This window comes from Cupressus sempervirens, chromosome 5 (genome assembly GCF_028749045.1).
Source record: "Cupressus sempervirens isolate cs-2001-9-10 chromosome 5, ASM2874904v1, whole genome shotgun sequence".
Taxonomy (NCBI): Eukaryota; Viridiplantae; Streptophyta; class Pinopsida; order Cupressales; family Cupressaceae; genus Cupressus; species Cupressus sempervirens.
In genome coordinates this window covers 920,872,377-920,892,415 of record NC_143122.1, presented here as the reverse complement: position 1 = coordinate 920,892,415, position 20,039 = coordinate 920,872,377, and the positions used below count along the sequence as shown (strand labels likewise).

General features: G+C 33.9%; 1 pseudogene; it reads left to right on the top strand.

Annotated features, from left to right (window-relative positions):
* Positions 1 to 20,039, top strand: part of LOC149558970 (L-type lectin-domain containing receptor kinase IX.1 pseudogene) — a 31,843-nt pseudogene that overhangs the window by 539 nt on the left and 11,265 nt on the right.

The window sequence follows — 20,039 nt, the reverse complement described above, 5'->3', positions numbered from 1 at the left end:
ATATTCGCTGGAGGATAGTATCTTTAAGGCTAGAAGGAAACACGAGGAGGGGAAACCCTTCTACCTTATGCAAAAGGGCCTAATGACTAAACTTTTCATCTAGCACTTGGCTTAGAATCCCCCTCTCCTTCTCAATCCCCTGGCCTCTATAACCCTTTAGACCTCCCTCGGCCCTAGCCCCAGCTCTTCTCTTAAGAGGGCCAATAAAGGTCATGCCACTAAGGTCAAAATTAACCCTCAGGTTAAAGTTAGAATTATTGAGTCAAATATTGTGCAAAGAGAACACGCAAGCATCTCCAAATGGAGAAATTGAAGACCCTCCAAAGTATGAATCTAGCTTTGGCTCCTCCGATAGCTAGGAGAAACCTGCTAAAAAGAAAACACACCACCAGTGTAGTGCTTCTCATGTTTGTAGTCTATACCTTGTCTATTTTGATTTGAGAGATACTTGATACTCTTATTTTATGTACTTTGAGATGACTTAAGGGTCAAATGTTATACTTTGATTTAGTACCATAGATGTTTTACTGCTATGCTATTTAGTTTATCATATTTGCATGTTGATGCCATTTTGAGATGACAGTAGATCTATAATGATATCTTATTATCTGGTATTTGGACATACTTTTTGAATATGTTATGTGATGGATTTTATGCTAGGGTTATTTAATCCATTCTTGTATCTTTATGCTTTATGCAAATGTGAGTGATTTAAATGGATTAATTAGGTATTTAATGTATTTTTCTTTGGCTATAATATTATTATGAAATTGCACTTGATCACGTGTTCTAGTGTGCAATAATTATATCCTTGGCAGTGGCACATGGAATTAGTGATTCAACCATTCAAATTTTATCAATATCATCCCTGTAGGATCGATGTATCCTTATTTAATTGTTTTAAATTAAAAACTTTAGGTGATTAGTAATCTAGACTCATCTGCGTTATATGATTAGACCAGTGAGCATGTTTGTGCATTTAGAGGTTCGCATTGTTGCAAAGGTTGTTTAGTGATTTCTATGATTTTGGGTTTTCAAGCTTTAAATCTTTCCAAATTTAATTTTTGGTAACTTTGCCTTAGGTGAATTCTCATTACAAGCAACAACTTGTTTTCATTTGGGTTGATTTAGTGTCTAGCTAGTCTAACTAGATACTTTCCCTAATCAACTATTCATGCGAAAAGTGAATAAGTATTGAAAAAGAGTTTTTATTATTCACTTCTTGCTTTTTGAAATAAAAATTTGAGAGCTCTTTTGAGAATCCTCTTTTGAAGGATTCAATTTTTTCTCATTTTGGAAGCTGTGAGTGTGGGTTTCTCACAAGATCAAACTCGTTGGATCCAGCTCAGGGAGTTCTTGCTTTGCTATCAATTTCAACAGTTTTGCCAAGATATTTATTTTATTCTATGAGTTTCAGGTTCTACCCTATTTTTGTTAGGTAGGGCCTTCCCCTTTTATTGTTTCTACCTTGTTTCAGCTTCTATTTCTTGTCGCAATATGTAATGAGGCTGAGAACTAATGTTCCCCTCCATTTTTGTTTGCTATTTTTGCCTTGTTGGTTGGGTATGAACATTTTCCCTATTTTTCGGATGAGGGTTTCAGGTTTTGAGTCATTATGCTAGTCATTTTTGCATATGATGTCTGAACTCAATTATTTTTGGATTTTCAAAATTTTTTCACCCAAAGGCCAAATGGGTTTTAATTTTAAAGTTTTCCAAATTTTGAGGTTTTAACCTTGTTTTGCATGTTGCCCTATTTTCTCAAGTTTTCTTGGCATGATTTTGATCATGGACCTAGATGATCTATTTGGATGTCAGTCAGACCACTATTACACTTTTATGTTGCATTGGGATGTGTGCCACATCTATCCTCCCAATTCTATTTTTGGTTGAGTGGTTTTCTGCATTATGTTCTCATCTAGTCCTTGTATTATGATCTATGTGATGGTGGTGTCCCACACATGAGTACATGTGCATACATTTGTTAGGTGACTTGGGAGGCCCAATCTTGTGTGGTACTTCCAAAAGGTATGATCATTGGGGTTGGGTTGGGAATTTGCATGCCTATGGGCACTCATCATTGGATGAGCATGGGTAGGGTAGGGTAGCATATGGAGGGGGCTTCTATCTCCATAGCCCAGTGCCTATTTCCCAAGGGTTGGCATGTAGAAGCTTTGTAATCAAGTGATAACTAAAATTAAACATGGGGTTGTAATAAAAAGTTAAAGATAATAAAATGATTTGAGATGTGCTCCTTCCATTAGGAAGTGGAGAGTTTCTAGTACTAGCTTGGCCTTGTCGATGCCAAGTGAATCTTTGTGATGTAAGCCCCTACTTAGTAACCATTAAGTGTCTAACTAGGACTTGTAGTTTATGCATTGTCTATGTCTTGGTTTCAGTCATCATACTATTCGGCGTGAGTGTTAACCATGGACATTGTACTTTATCTATGTTTGTGGTTGAATCATTATCTCCATCAGCATAGTGGGAGTGGACCTACAGGTGCCACATTCTTGGGAGGCATAACTACCTATACCACTACTAGGGACCAGTGTATAGAGATGATCTTTTGTCCTAGTGCAACCATTACTAAATGTTTTCACTTGGTACTTCGAGTTCTGAAGTATGCTTTCTTGTGATTTATGCTTTCATTTTAACACTTTTATATCATGTTTAAATGATTTTAGTTAATGGTACATTTCATTATTATGATGATTAGCATGTGATAGGTGATGTAATCTACTTTGTAGGATTATCTCATGCTTAACTTCTAGCATGTTAGATTTCCTTATGCTTATGCTGTAGCATGTTTTTAGTAGTGACGTCCCTATTATGATAGTATCAACGATCTATTCAGTGGATTTGGGTGTTACACATGATGGATGGCTAGGGCCCACGATGGTCTTATGATGCCATAAATGGTTGCAAGGAACAACATACTTAGTTTGGTTGTACTATTCATTGCAATGTTATTTCAATTATTGTGATGTTCCTTATGTTCTTTTCCTTCATTGTTTTAGTAGATGGTTAGATTTTGGCTTTTTTATTTTAGCTTTTTTCAAGTGTCCTCACCTTGAAATATGGATCCAACACTCTTTGGTGTGGAGGAATTTAATCACTTAGATTTCTTAACTTTTTCTTGAATTTTGTGTTTGCGTGTTGACTTAAGATCTCGTGTGAGATTGCACTTTCTTGCACAAGGATACAACACATCGCATGGTGTAGTGGATTTCTTCATGTGGCTAGACACTTCCTCATGTGAAATCCTACATAATTTTTTTGGTGTTTTTCATTTTATAGCCAAACACGTGCTTATTTCATTATGCGTATCTTTGTGCGAGAAAGTACTTCTTCATGTTGATGCACTTCTTTGCACAGTATTCTGGCAAAGATAAGTTGTCCTATAGAAAATAGGGGTGTCTTCCTCAATTTTTGAGGTTCAATTTTTGGAGTTTATAGTACCCTTTGGGATGCCTTAAATTACCTCAGTTGGGTAGTTTTGAGATTCTTAGAGTTGGTTGTCATTTTTAGGTTTTCATGGCATCAATAGATCTATTGGTTGCTAGGATGGTGGTTAAGTCTTCCATTGTTATCTGTATGATCCATGTGTGATGCATTCTTATGCACTCATACTTGTTAAAAGAATATATCTTGGCTTGAATTTCATCATTGTTCCAAGGATCTCCAGGCAGGGCATTACATTTGGTATTAGAGCCCATGCTAAAACATTGGGATCTCTATGTTATGCTTCCATTATGGTTTTGTTTTCCATTGTGTATTGTTATATTATGTTTGATTATTGATATCTTATTAGTTCATGGTTTTGTCTCTTATTCTTCTGATTTGAGTGTTCTGACATTATCCTGTTGTTGTTAGAGAGATGCCTCCTATACATAGACCTAGTGGTCATGGTGGTACCCATAGTGGTAATCATGGAGAAGAACACTAGGAAGAGGAACACTAGGGTAGTGGAAAAGAATAGGGTAATACTAATCAGAATGTTATGGGAGCATTTATGCCAGTTCTTCAGGAGATTCTTGCTTGTTTCGGCCCTCATGTAGAGGAGCACCAACAAGACCATAACCAAGAGGAGGGATCCCATCATGGGGATTGCCATCACTTAGAGCATAGAGAGGAGGAACATGAACATGAATGTTCTTGTACACCACCTAGTGGAAGAAGGCACCGATGGAGGTGCTATGACCGAGATGATTATGATCTCACTCAGATTGTGATGATGTGGGAACTTTAGAAGTCCAAACCACTAGAGTTTGATGGCCAGGGAATAGGACTCAAGGCTGAGATCTAGTTGCTCGATATGGGTCATTATTTCTCCCTACTACCTTATGGGATCAATTTGAAGGATTGATGCATGATCACGTAGCTAAGGGAACATGGTTCCATTTGGTAGGATTTAGAGAGTGATAGGCTCCACATCAGTGTCACAAATCTCACCTAGGAGATCTTCAAGGAGAGGTTCAGATTGAAATTCCTATCGCCATAGAACTGTGAAGCTCGCATTGATGAATTCCATGACCTTAAATAGGGCTTTATGATGGTTGATCAATATGAGAAGAAGTTCCTTATCTTGAAGTAGTATTCAAGCTGCATACATGATGAGGCACTCACCACTTAACATTTTGTTAGAGGTCTCAAAGAATCCATCATTGAAGATGTTTGTGCTCATTAGTCGAAGACACTTGCTCTTTCCATTGAGAAGGCAACAATCATAGAGAACAATGTGGCTAGCAATTTCAGTGGTAAATATGGTTCTCAGAAATAGAGTGCACAGAATTATGGATAGGATGCATAGTATTCTCAGACCTCAGGGAAGGGCCAAACCCAGTCAACACCCTCTCAAGGTGGACAACATCATAAGTTTCAAGGGTTTTGGACCAAGGGTGGACAAGATTTTGGTACCTTAGGAAATAAAGGAAATAATCAGAACTAAGGACAAAAATATTAGAAGGATCATCCCCCTTAGAGTGCTTAGCAGAATTCTAGTAGTGGTAGTGCACCTTATCGTAGTGCAACCTAGGAAGGCCATTGAGCAAGTTCCAACTTCATAGGGAATCATTATTCTTGTGGCCAGCCTGGTCATAAATCTTTTGAGTGCTCTACTAAACTATCTTTAAGACTTGGTAAGGGCACAATGAGATCTAAGTCTACTATAGGAGATGCAGGTCAGAATCATAGAGTCTTTGTGGCAGTTGACAACTATCAAGCTAATCACCAGGGTATAGTAGTCGAGGCTACAGGTACGTTTCTTGGTATTTCTTCTTTAGTTTTATTCAACTTAGGTTCTTCTAATTCTTTCATATCACCATCTCTTATTTAGTGATGTAGTCTTGTGGCAATGCATCAGGTTGAGTTACCCATGGGTTCCAAAGTGGTTGTTGGCTCATTGGTTAGGAGTTGTGCTTTGAATTTGGGAACCTTCACCACCATAGTGGATCTATGCATTCTACCTCTAGGATCATATGAAATTATGTTGGGCATGGATTGGTTAGCCACCCATCAGGCAAATATCAATTTGGATCATAAGATTGTATAGTGTTTTGATGACACATGTGGGTAGGTAGAGCTTTTGGGAGTCCTGAGACCAATGTCACTTCAGATGATCTTAGCTAATCAGCTGCAGCAAAGTGTGCAAAAAGGTTGTTAGTTGTTTCTTATTTCTATCACTGATCTCAAGGAAGTCGAGAGTCATACAGTGACACTTGATGATCACCCACTCCTCTCTGAGTATGCAGATGTGTTTCCTGATGAGATTCAAGGTATTCCACTATAGCATGGCATTGATTTTCAAATTGATCTTGTTTTAGGAGCAGAGCTAATTTCATGACCTTGTTATCACATGACAACTTGGGAGTTGAGTAATCTCAAATTGCAGTTGGAGGAATTATTGGCCAAGGGCCATATTCAGCCTAGTGTATCCCCATGGGGTACACCAGTCATCTTCTTGAAGAAGAAGGATGGTTCTTTGCAATTTTACAGTCACTACCGATAGTCAAATAATGTGATGGTGAAGAACCGTTATCCTTTGTCGAGGATAGATGACTTGTTCAATCAAATGAAGGGAGCACAAGTTTTCTCAAAGATTGATTTGAAGTTGAGATACCATCATCTTCATATCCAAGAGGTTGATATTCATCAAATAGCTTTTCATAAACGGTATGGGCATTATGAGTTCACGATTGTACCCTTTGGGTTAACCAATGTGCCATCAATATTTATGAGTTTGATGAATGGTGTATTTTGCACTTACCTCAATCAGCATGTCATTGTATTCCTAGATGACATATTGATCTATTCAAAGACTATGGAGGAGCATGAAGTCCATTTACACTAGGTATTGTAGTATGCAATGGCTCCCACTTAGAACCCTAATTATAGTTTTCTCCACCTATGAGAGATAGATAAATGATATAAAAAATACATTACTATTAACTATTGATATAATGATAAATAAATATAATATATTCATTAAGCATGATATAAGGTTATATATGTTACCATAATATAACATGATTTATATATATATATCAACATATTGGTATAATAATGATATTATAATAATATAATAATAAATATAATATAAAATAGTAATACATCAAATACTATGATGTATACTTATTTGATAAAGAATAAATAATATTTATGGTAATTAATAATCAAACAAAGAATAACAATTAATATATTATTAAAACCTTATGAAAACCTTAATAATGATAATAATATATTAATCTTATAAATAATAATTATAATAAGGGTATTAGAGTAGACACATCCCTTCAAACATGGAAAATATGTAAGGATATCATTTTTGTGGGGAATTATATCATTACGGATTCAAAATTTATATGATCAAATACATATGGAAATCAAGGCCATTACAATGGTATCAGAGAATGATCCTACCATCTTTTGGGGATAGAAAAATATAGAAGAACCCAAAGAATATTTATTGTTAAATCAGTTAAGATTCAGCTCAACTATCATGCTTTCTTCCATTTGAAAAGAGACAAATTAAAGAAGAAAATGGACGTGTCATAATAAATCATGTGCCAAGTACAAAAGCTATATTTTCCATAGGTGAAAAGAAACAGAGATACAATAAACACCCCTTAATCAATTGTTAGAAGAAAAAAGAAAAAATGGTATAAGCCAAAAACTTCCAGAGCAATCACTGAATTTTGTTCTATATTAAAAAAAGCATTAAAATACATAGCTTGGATAAATCATCCATGACAGATCTGTGCAACTATTGAATAAGGAGATCAACCAACGAAAGTGGACTCAATAATCAATGTTGGAATGAAACTCAACATAGACACCAAAACATTACTCTTGAAGCCTACTGTTGTAGTGTTAGCAATTACTACTGGTGTCAACCATGTTTCTAGCATCAACAATTCATATTGTTTTCTTTTTAATATATGGGAGTTATTAGATATAAACTAAAAATCCCTTGTTAATGCTACAAATTGAGCATGATGATAGCTAAAATTAGCACATGGCTAGAAATATATGGAATACAATAAATGGGATCTTTTTGTTACCCTAGAGTGTTATGTCCTCAATATACACAATATGCATCAAAATATTATCATGTAGGAGGATGTTCAGATCTAAATAGATCATATGTTGATCTTTCCCATTTGCCTATGTGGATGTATAAATGATCAAATCATGTAATAATAGTGATAAAAGCATGAAACAAGGAAGTGGGAACAACATACAAGTCATGCAATAAATGTTGGGAAAGACATACAAGGATGCAAAGAAGGGAATACAATTCTTCTAGAATGCTTGGTATCTATAAAAATATCCTTGTCCAAAAGGGAACATCAGTGGGAAAATTAGAGAAAGACACCAAAGGTTTTAGATTATAAAAGTAATGTCCTAGATGGAAAATCACAAATAGGCACATGGAAGTTTAACTGGCAATAGACCCACTACAAAATTGTTGAACACCATTATAGATTAACATGGAATTAGAGAGCAATATTTGGTCAACCAAATGTGGGAATAACAAATAGTATGCATTAGAGAACTTTGGGAAAAAATATTATACATGGAGTACATGTAGGGTTAAGAGACAATGTGGATATTGGGGAGAAGATAGACATTTGACTTCACCATCATTCTATTTAGAATCTCCAAATGTGTGGCTAAAGAGGAGAACATATGCTCAACCTAGCAATATAGGCATGAAGGGTTGATCAAGATAAGGAAGAAAGTGCAAATGAATAAGGAGGATGCCTTGGCGTAAGTTGGAGATTAGGCTTGGCTCATCTTTGCTTCTTTACCCATGCATTGTTCCAAGATTCATTTCTAGGAGGAACCTTTCCATTGATAGCTATTTGCTCCTCCATCTAGAGCTTCCATATGTCAGCCAGAGAAACATGATCAAGTGCATTGACTAGAGCAATTTGTAAAGTAATTTGTGCAAAATGAGGTGGCAAATATGCTAATTTTACTTTACAAACAAATCCATCCTAAAATCCTTCTTTCTCTAAGTAATATAATCTGAAATGTCTTAGAATTTTAACATTTTGGATCCTAGCCATTTCACATACCCAACTGAATCTAACAGGAAATAGATATACTGACCAACTGAATGACCAACTAGTTTCTTTAATGAAATAGAACCAAGTAAAGTTGTCAAAATTATCAAGAATATTTCCTTCCAACATATTAGAATATGACATTAAATACTTTCAGAGGGTAATGATTATAATTAATTATGAAGAAAGACAAATGTGTGGTCCATTGTTGCCATATCTTAAGAATCACAACCCTATGATTGAAGTGATATATACCGAGTTTAGATAAGAGAGTACAAAAGGATCCATCGCTCACTAAGCAAGTTATAATGATGCATATTTAATATAAAGCTATTCATGATGGAATATGGAGAGGTAAGTTAAGGTATGATCTTATTTTAATTACTATAAAGCATTATGCTATCCCACTCTTATTATCTAAAATATGAAGAATTATCTTATATATATTTTTTATGATATATAATCAAAAGCTATATATATATATATTTGTGAGTAGATTAATAATGTTTATATTTCTTGATTCACAGTGATGATAACATTGGGCATGATTGGAAAAAATAAAAATAAAAATTCTTGAGCATAAAATTAAATTTTGAAAGGTCTATGACAAATAAATTTGGAATTATAAAGAAATGTCTATGGGACATTATTAAAAATATTTATGCTTAAATTCATGATGGATAGGGAGTGTGCACAAGATGAAGAGTAAATCGGCTGCATTTGGGCATAGGAATCTCGATATGGATTTTAAGATCCGAGGGAGCCCCAAGCTGAGTGTGTCCAACCTCGAGCAACAGTAAATCTACAATCCACTATGGAATGATACACCTTATTATAGTACTAGCTATAGAAAATTTGTTTAAAATATGCATCTTCAAGAACTTTGGATTTTTGAGATAGGAGAAAGGAGCACGACATTCATGATCAAAGTGGTAAAGCATTTCCTTACCTTTTCTTATTTCAGTTTGTAAGAAAGGTTCTAACATGTATACTATGTGTCTATGCTATGACTTCATGCATCAATGTGCTTGCTTCATGTCTTCTTCATTTCTTCCTACATTCATGTGGCTACATCATGTTTGCATCATGTCTTCATGCATTAATGTGTCTACTTTGTGTTTTCATTCACATGTTCTTTAATTGGTTGCTAACATGCGAACTTTGCAAGTGTTTAACACATATGTAGGGAAAAGAGTTGCTTGAGGACAAGCAAACTTGAGAGGAGTAGACTATCATGGCCCCCACTTAGAACCCTAATTATAGTGTTCTCCACCTACAAGAGATAGATAAATGATATAAAAAGTACATTATTATTAACTATTGATATAATGATAAAAAAATATAATATACTCATTGAGTATGATATAAGGTTATATATGTTACCATAATATAACATTATATATATATCAACATATTGATATACTAATAATATTATATTAATATTATAATAAATATAATATAAAATAATAATACATCAAATACTATGATGGATACTTATTTGATAAAGAATAAATAATATTTATGGTAATTCAAAGAACAATAATAATATATTATTAAAACTTTGTGAAAACCTTAATAATAATAATATATTAATGTTATAAATAATAATTGTAATAAGGGGCATTAGAATAGACACATCCCTTCAAACATGGAAAATATATAAGGATATCATTTTTGGGGGGAATTATATCATTACGGATTCAAAATTTATCTAATCAAATACAGATGGAAATTAGGGACATTACACAGTGCTTGAGAGTCCATCATTTGTATGGCAACCTAAGTAAGTGTGGGTTCATCTAGTTAGAGGTGAAGTATTTGGGACACATCATCACTAGTGATGGAATTGCAATGGATCCAGAGAAGATTTGTGCTATCATGGATTGGCTGGTACCCACTAATGTCTCAGAATTTTGTAGTTTTATGGGACTAGCGGGTTACTACCATCTCTTTGTGAAGGATTTCTCATAAGTAGCTCATCCCATCACTTCTCTTTAGAGGAAAGGGAAGAAGTATTTTTGGTCAAACTAGTGTGAGGCAATATTTAATGCTCTTAAGGAGTGTTTGAATAGTGCAGTAGTCCTTGCAGCGCCTAATCTTGTAGGTGATTTTATGGTCTACACAGATGTTTCTTTGGAAGACGTAGATGCGATGTTGATATAGGATGGTCAAGTGATTGATTATGAGTCTGGGAAATTCAAAGACCACGAGCTTAATGACCCCATTCATGATTTGGAACTCAAGGCCATAGTGCATGCCTTGTCCATTGGAGGCATTTTCTTTTGGGTCACAGGTTTGAGTTGTGTACTGATCATAGGAGCTTATAGTATATGTTTACTCAGCCAAAATTGAATGCATGAAAATGTCATTGGATGGAGTTCTTGTGCGAATATGACTTTGATGTTCATTACATTAAAGGGAAAGAGAATGTTTTCATGGATGCTTTGAGTAGAAGGTGACATGAGGTATTAGTGTTGTCATTGGGAGTGGATTTGCAAGGCCATATCTTGGAGGCCTTGCCTAGTGACACTTGGTATTAGGAGGTGAGGGTGGAGATCGAGTCTAGACATATCCTTGAGGGGAGATTTTCTAGGTATGTTCTTGAGTCTAATGGACTACTACGACACATGGGATGTATCTATGTACCTATGTCAGGTGATCTTCATACACTGGTTTTGTTGGAAGCGCATCGTGCACCATATTTCACACATCCTGATGTTAAGAAGATTCATGCTAATCTCAAACAACTTTACTCTTGGGTAGGAATGAAGTGTAATGTTTCTAATTTTGTTGCTAGATGTCTTGAGTGCCAAAGAGTGAAGGTAGAGCATAAGCATCCAATTTGTCTTTTGCAGCTGCATACCATTCTAGAGTGGAAATGGGATATGATATCCATTGATTTTATCACAGGGTTTCCTATGTCATCACAGAGACATGATTGTATTATGGTGACAGTGGACAAGTTGTCCAAGGTAGTACATTTTTCATCCATGAGAACATCCTACATAGCTTCTTTGATAGCACATGTTTTCTTGGAGCATATTGTTCATTTTCATGAGATTCCTATTGGATTATTTTGGATAGAGATCTAGTGTTTACTACTGTACTATGGACGTCTCTCCAGAATGCTTTCAATGCACAACTCAATTTCAATTCAGCTTATCACCCAGAGACCAATGGTTAGACTAGGAGATTGAAATAGGTTCTGGAGGATATGCTTTGCATGTATGTTATGGATAGGCAAGTGAAGTGGGATGACTATTTGTACCTTGTTGAGTTTGCATACAACAACAGGTATCATAGTTCTCTTAGCATGTCACCTTTTCAAGCATGTACCATGTTAGGAGGTTGAGAACTAATGTATTGCTCCATTTGTATTTGTTGGTTCTACCTGGTTGGTCAGGTATGAATGTTTTCCCTATTTTTGCGATGAGGGTTTGGGATTTTGAGCTATTATGCTGGCCATTTTTGCATACGACATCCAAACTCAATTATTTTTGGATGTTTAGGGTTTTCTGACCCAAAGGCCAAATGGTTTTTAATTTTGAAGTTTTCCAAATTTTGGGGTTTTTACCTCATTTTGCATGTCACCTTGTTTTCTCAGGTTTTCTTGGCATGAGGTTGGTTGTGGACTTGGATGATCCATTTGGATGTCAGTCACACCACTATTGTACTTTTATGTTTCATTGGGATGCATGCCACATCCATCCTCCTGATTTTGTTTTTGGTTGAGTGATTTTTTGCATTGTGTTCTCATCTAGCCCTTATGTTATGATATCATGATGGTGGTGTGCCACACATGAGTACATGTGCGTACATTTGATGGGTGACTTGCAAGGCCCGATCTTCCATGGTACTTCTAGAGGTTATGATCATTGGGGTTGGTTTGGAAATTTGCATGCCTACAGGCACTCATTGTTCGATGAGCATGGGTAGGGTAGGGTAGGGTAGCATATTGAAGGGGCTTCTACCTCTGTAGCCCAGTGCCTATTTCCTAAGGGTTGGCATGCAAAAACTTTGTAATCAAGCGATAACTAAAATTAAACATTGGATAGAAATAGAAACTTAAAGATAATAAAATAATTTAGGATGTACTTCTTCCATTAGGAAGTCGAGAGTTTCTAGTACCACCTTGGGCTTGTTGATGCCAAGTGACACTCCATGATGTCAGTCCCTACTTAGTAGCCATTGAGTGTCTGACTAGGACCTGTAGTTTATGCATTGTTTATGTCTTGATTTCAGTAATCATAATGTCTAACGTAAGTGTTAGCCATGGACATTGTGCTTTATGTTTTTTTTTTGTTGAACCACTATCTCCATCAGCATGGTGAGACTAGATCTATGAGTGTTGCATGGTCAGGAGGCATAGCTACCTATACCACTGTTAGGGATCGGTGTACAGAGATGGTCTTTTTTCCTAGTACGATCGTCGCTGGATGTTTTCACTCAGTACTTAAAGTTTTGTAGTATGCTTTCTTTTGATTTATGCTTTCATTGGAATGCTTGTATATCATGTTTAGATGATGTTAGTTACTACCACATTTCCTTACTATGATGATTAGCATGTGATATGTGATGTTATCTACTTTGTAGGATTATCTTTTGCTTAACTTCTAGCATGTTAGATTTCCTTATGCTTATGTTGTAGCATTTTTTAGTGGTGACATCCCTATTATAATAGTACAGATGATCTATTTGGTGGCTTAGGATGTTATGAACAGGGGGAACTGCGTACTTAGTTTGGTTATACTGTTCATTACAATGTTCTTTTAGTTACTGTGATGTTGCTTTCATCACACTATGTTGGTTCTTTTGTTCTTTTCCTTTATTGTTTTCATAGATGGTTGGATTCTAACTTTCTGTCTTTCAACTTTTTTCAAGTGTCCTCACCTCAAAATGTGGATCCAGTACTCCCTGGTTTGGAGGAATTTAATCACTTAGATTTCTTATCTTTTTCCTGATTTTTGTGTTTGCATGCTGACTTAAGATTCTCATACAAGATTGCACTTTCTCACGTGAGGATGCAAGTCTTCACATGGTGTAGTGGGTTTCTACGCATGGCTAGACACTTCCTGACATGAAACCCTACATCAATTTTTTGGTGTTTTGGTTGTATGGAAAAACATGTGCTTGCATCATTGTGCGCATCTTCGTGTGAGAAGGTACTTCTTCACATGCCATGATGCACTTCTTTGGGCAAAATTCTGGCAGAGATAGGTTCTCATGTGGAAATTAGGGTGTGTCTCCCTCAGTTTTTAGGGTTCAATTTTTTAATTTTCTAGTACCCTTTGGGTTACCTTAAATAACCTTGGTTGGGAAATTTTGAGATTCTTAGTACTGGTTGTCATTTTCAGGCTTCTGTCCTTGTATTGTTGTGTTAGTTCTAGTAGTGGCATTAGGAGATCTATTGGTTGTTGGGATGGTGGTTAAGTCTTCCATTGTGATCTATATGATCTATGTGTGGTGTGTTCTTATGCACTCATACTTGTTAAAAAAAATATCTTGTCTTGTATTTCATCCTTGTTTCAAGGATCTCCACATAGGGCATTACAATCAGGATATCAAACCTAGCCCTAGCTCTATCAACCCTTCCCATGTCTTTGAAACCTTGGAAGCTACCTTGGCTCATAGTGGGGGGGAAGACATCACTTCTCCTAGGAAGGCTAACCCTAAGGTTATTGGGAAATAGTCACAGCAAGATGCAGTTGGAGAGGCTCAAGATGGCTATGAGGGACCTAGTAGATAACTATACCACTTTATACCATAGATTCAAAACCCAAGTGGCATTCTCCACCAAGGTGATGCACTCCATGGCCACAACCCTCTACTTCCTATAGGCTAACGAAGAAGAACAGGAGCTAGGAAAGACTATTGAGACAACTCGATCCATTTATGGGTTCTTGGTAGAGGATTGGTTGAAAACCATCCTAGACAAACCAATGAAAGTAGAGGAGGAGGATGTGACGAGAGAAGCTTCTAAGGAAAATAAGAATGGTAACCAGGATAAGGAGAAGGGCATCTAGCCTAGGTTCTATTATGTTTTATTTGTGTTTTTATGATTATGGCTATGAACATTACACCCCACGGGTTTTTTTGGACTATGTCAATTAAGTGGACCAATAGAAGTGATGTTTTTAAATGCTCATGGTTTATTATTTAGTTTCTTATTCATAGTAGTTTAAGGACTATGGTTAATGATAATTTGGCTCTTAAATTTTTTTGGTTTCGATATTTAAAGTTGGTATAGGATAGACTTATGGGAGGTAATCGTTGGCTAGTCCTCAGCCTTATTTGTACTTCGAGGTTAGTCCCCTATCTTTTTGGCTACTATCAACTAGTTTAGAAACATCTTGGGTGGTAAGTGCCTTTTTAAGGAAGGCATATGAGAATTTGTAATAAAGCTCTAAAGGTGTAATCTCTTCTTATATAGAAGCTTGTAGAAGAGGATATGGAATAGGAGCGAAGTTTGAGAAGAACTAGTAGTTGCATCTTGGGAAACATGGGGATTGATTCATGGCTTGCAAGAACAAGTTTAGATCTTGTTGGAGGTTTCTACCAGAGTGTGGATTTGGACTAGCTAGGGTTTTGATTGGATCTTCAAGAAATATTACTTGCTTTGTATTTGGTCATACCTTAGAAGGCCTTATAGCTAGACACATTGCATGTAATCAATTATTTTATAATAAAGAGTTGTGTTTGGTATCAAATCATATATCTTGGGTTGTGTTTCCATTGCATGGTTCTTTGCTAGGGGCTACAACATTTCTTTTGGGAATTCTTTTGCTTGTACTACACCACACATCTAGCCAAAGAAAGAGATTAGGGAAATGGTAGAGAGAAACCTATTGAAACCCAAGTTCTAAAATCACAACCATGCCCCTAGATCCACCTTTTCTAGTAGTAAAAATCCTTTAAACTAGAGTAAGAAGGAACACCATAGCATTACCCATTAAGATTAAAAAGGACACACTATGCCCATAGGTACAAAGGGCCTAGAAGAGGGTCAACACCACCCAACCTAATAAACCCATATCTCTAAAAACCATAGCATGGATAGGTAGAGATATCCAACTACCAAAACTTCCTTCTAGAAAGAAAAACAGGGTGTGAGCCAAACAAGCAGAGCCTAAAATGGGAATCCAAACTCAAACAGAGGCAACTACCATGGTAGAACCCCCACTACCCCAAGAACTTGTCGTTACCACCAAAAAGAGGGATCTTGCCCCAAAACCACAACCATACAAAGTTCTCATCCCATGGTCAAGTGAAGTCAAGCAAGACAAAACTCCAATTCACCTTGAACGGAAAAGAAGGCACTCTTGACACTACCACTAGAGACCCTAATAAACCTCCATGACCCAAGAAAATAGACCAACAAAAGATGGACCAGTGGTACGAGAGGAGGAAATGCTGATCATCAAGATCATCATCATCTAAGCCCCCATCTCCATTTCTAGAGAAACCAACTCGTGAAACCCTAACACTACTACACCACCCATTGCCATAAAATAAGTTATGAGTTCTTTTGTTAAAATTGTATATAATTTCAATATAAAGATGCTTATCTAATTGATGCCATTATTTTTAAGAATAAACACTTTAATACTTTAAATTTATTTAACATACAAAAAATTATATATTTATAAATAATAACTTTTACTTTACAAAATAAATATAATGCAATGATACAACATTGTTATTTGTCCATGCCTTATCTATAAAGCAGGGAACTAATGTTCCCAATGGTGGACCTTAATTAATTTTTAAAACCAAAATCATTCAATTGCAAAAGTTCAAAAATAGACCTATTTTAAATTAATTTTTAAGCATAAAATCTTTAATTTTGATTGGTTAGCCTAAATTATCCTAGGGATAAAATTAATTTATTGATAAAAAATAACCAAAATTAAAATCCAAAAACTTCCTCCATAGCCTTTTATTGAAACTTCCACAGAAGATTTCTTCCTAAGAATCCATGTCACAATTAACTTTAGACATCTCTATCAATGGAGACCATAGTTCAAAGATATATCTAACTCTTTTGACTAACCTGCCTTTTCACCGATTGGGACCCCTCTTGTCCATTGTTCTGTCACTTCAAGAGATTGCTTAGTTTTCTCTGTAGCATCCACCATTTTTCTCTCCACAAACTCTTTCAATTCCTAGGCCTTGTTCTGAAGCATACAACAAGCACATAAATAACCATTGACAATCCATTGGCCCTGATTTCATCTTTGTCAAAACACTCATTTTTAGAGCCTCAGATTTGTTAACGTATTAATCATTAGGGTTTAATTGTTAGGCTATATAATTTAGTTGTAGTTGTTATTAAACTTGTATATGATTACCTTATTTATGTAATGAATCTTGATGACCAGGATATAATAAAGTTTTGATTATTTTTTATCATATTAGATTTCTAGACCTAACAGTGGTATCAGAGCACAAAGATTTGGAAGCCAAGCATATTTCCAATCTAACATTAACTTGATGGGTTTTGACTCTTGAGGCACTGGCATTGCTTACTACTCACCAAACTGATGAGTAATGTAGCAATTTGAGATGGAAGAGATGAAATATATATATATATATACATATATATATATATATATATATATATATACATATATATATATATGTATATATATATATATGTATATATATATATGTATATATATATATATATGTATGTATATATATATATGTATGTATATATATATATGTATATATATATATATGTATGTATATATATATATGTATATATATATATGTATATATATATATGTATATATATATGTATATATATATATGTACATATATATATATATGTACATATATATGTATATATGTATATATATATGTATATATATATGTACATATATATATATATATGTACATATATATATACATATATATACATATACATGTAGCAATCTGAGATGGAAGAGATGAAATATATATATATATATATACATATATATGTACATATATATATACATATGTATACATATATGTATACATATATATATATATATATGTATATATATATATGTATGTATATATATATGTATACATATATATATATATATGTATATATATATATATGTATGTATATATATATGTATACATATATATGTGTATATGTATATATATATGTATACGTATATATATACATACATATATATATACATATATATATATGTATATATATATGTATGTATATATGTATGTATATATATGTATACATATATGTATATATATATATATGTATACATATATATATACATGTATATATATATGTATACATATATATATACATACATATATATATATATATATATATATATATATGTATACATATATATATACATATATATATACATATATATCTATATACATACATATATATATATACATACATACATACATAAATACATACATACATATATATATATACATACATACATACATACATACATACATACATACATACATACATATATATATATGTATGTATGTATGTATGTATGTATGTATGTATGTATGTATATAGATATATATGTATATATATATATGTATACATATATATATATATATATGTATGCATATATATATATATATGCATATATATATATATATATATATATATATATATATATATATATATATATGCATATATATATATATATATATATATATATATATATATATATATATATATATATATACATGTCTATTTGATATCTTCTCCCTTCTCTGTTGAGTTCAATCATGTGCAATTTCATTTCAAGTGTATGGATTAAAGAGTTGATTTTGTTTTGCAATGTGCTAAAGATGGGCCTTCTGTGCAATGGTTGAGATTGTTGACAATGGTAGGATTCAAGGCATTGGTAGTTTTTAATAAGATTGTTTGGTGAGGTAGCTACTGCATAAACTAATTTCATAGAGAAGAGCTTGCATAGGATTCGATGAGGATTTTCTCTACACAATTTGATAAACCCACATCTAAAGAAAACCAAACTAACACATCATGTGCCAGCTAATAGGGATCCTTCCCTACTATTTAATTTTCCAAACTTGTTGAGATTCAATTAGCAGCAGTGATCTAAGATGCCTAAAAGTGACTGATCTATGGAGACAAAGTACAAGAGTATGTATATGGGGAGTATTTTTATTGTCAAGATTTTATTGATTTGTGCACTATTTGTAAAGCCCTCTACTTTTCAAATTTAAGCAGAGTTGTATTTGCAGATAGTAAAAGGTTTATTATTCAATGGAGAATTTAGTAGATAATTATTTAGGTTTTAATTTTCATACATCAAGAATTTAAAATGCAAATGAAATTTGATGAATAAAACCTTATGGGGAATAGTGACAAAGACACTTACAAATGCAAATAAATTGTTGGAGTGGAACACTAGAGATGATAAAGCCAAAGCCAAGGCTATTATTGGTCTTGCTATTACATATTCTGAACAAGTTTTTTAGGGAATGTTGGCATATTGTTATTACATTCCTTAGAACAACCTTCCTCCAAAATATCAAGTATTAAAATAAAATAAAAATAAAAATAAAAATAGTAACACAAAATTTTCAAATAAGGTGAATGTTGATGACAATAATCAAGGTGATATAACTTTATGGATGAAAATAATTTCCTCTCATGTGCCAATGGGGAGGATATTTTTCCAAGGGAATGATATTGTGTATATGTCAGATTCAAGTTCAAGTGACTAACAATCTCAGAAATATGTCAGATTCAAGCTTAAGTGAGTGAAAATCTCATATACAAGTTCAAGTAATTGATAATTTCAATTAATTTTAGATTCAAACTCAATGTAATCATTTTCAAATAAATGGATAAACAAAGTTTATTATGTAGGTAATATGTGCTATTATCAAAATGTCCTATGGACAAAACAATTCATAACACCCAATGTGTGTTATTTCAAAGCACCCAATGTGTGCTCTATCAAATTGTAATATGGACAAAAAAGTCCATAACATCCAATGTGCATTATTCTATTGCACCCAATGTGTGCAACAATACAAGTTCATTGCACCCAATGTGTGCTATTTTCAATAATTATGCACCCAAAGTGTGCTAATTCAAAAGGGATAAAATAAGTCTCAAGTTGAGACCTATCAAAGCAATAGGCTCATTATATAAATTTAAAGTCCATCAATGGACAAGATGTTGAAGTATAAAAGTTTGAACCATGTAAGTTCAAATGAAGTTTAGATCATATCATAGGTACAAGTTTCAAAAGAGGATTAAGATCAACCAGCAAATGTTTCTGGTTGAGTTCAAAGTTTGAAAAGTTTAGAATACTCCTAATTTATTAATTTTATGTAACCCTTTCCAATTAAGGGGGGATGTTAACGTATTAATCATTAGGGTTTAAAAGTTAGGTTAGATATTTTAGTTGTAGTAGTTATTTTATAATAGTTATTAAACTACTATATGACT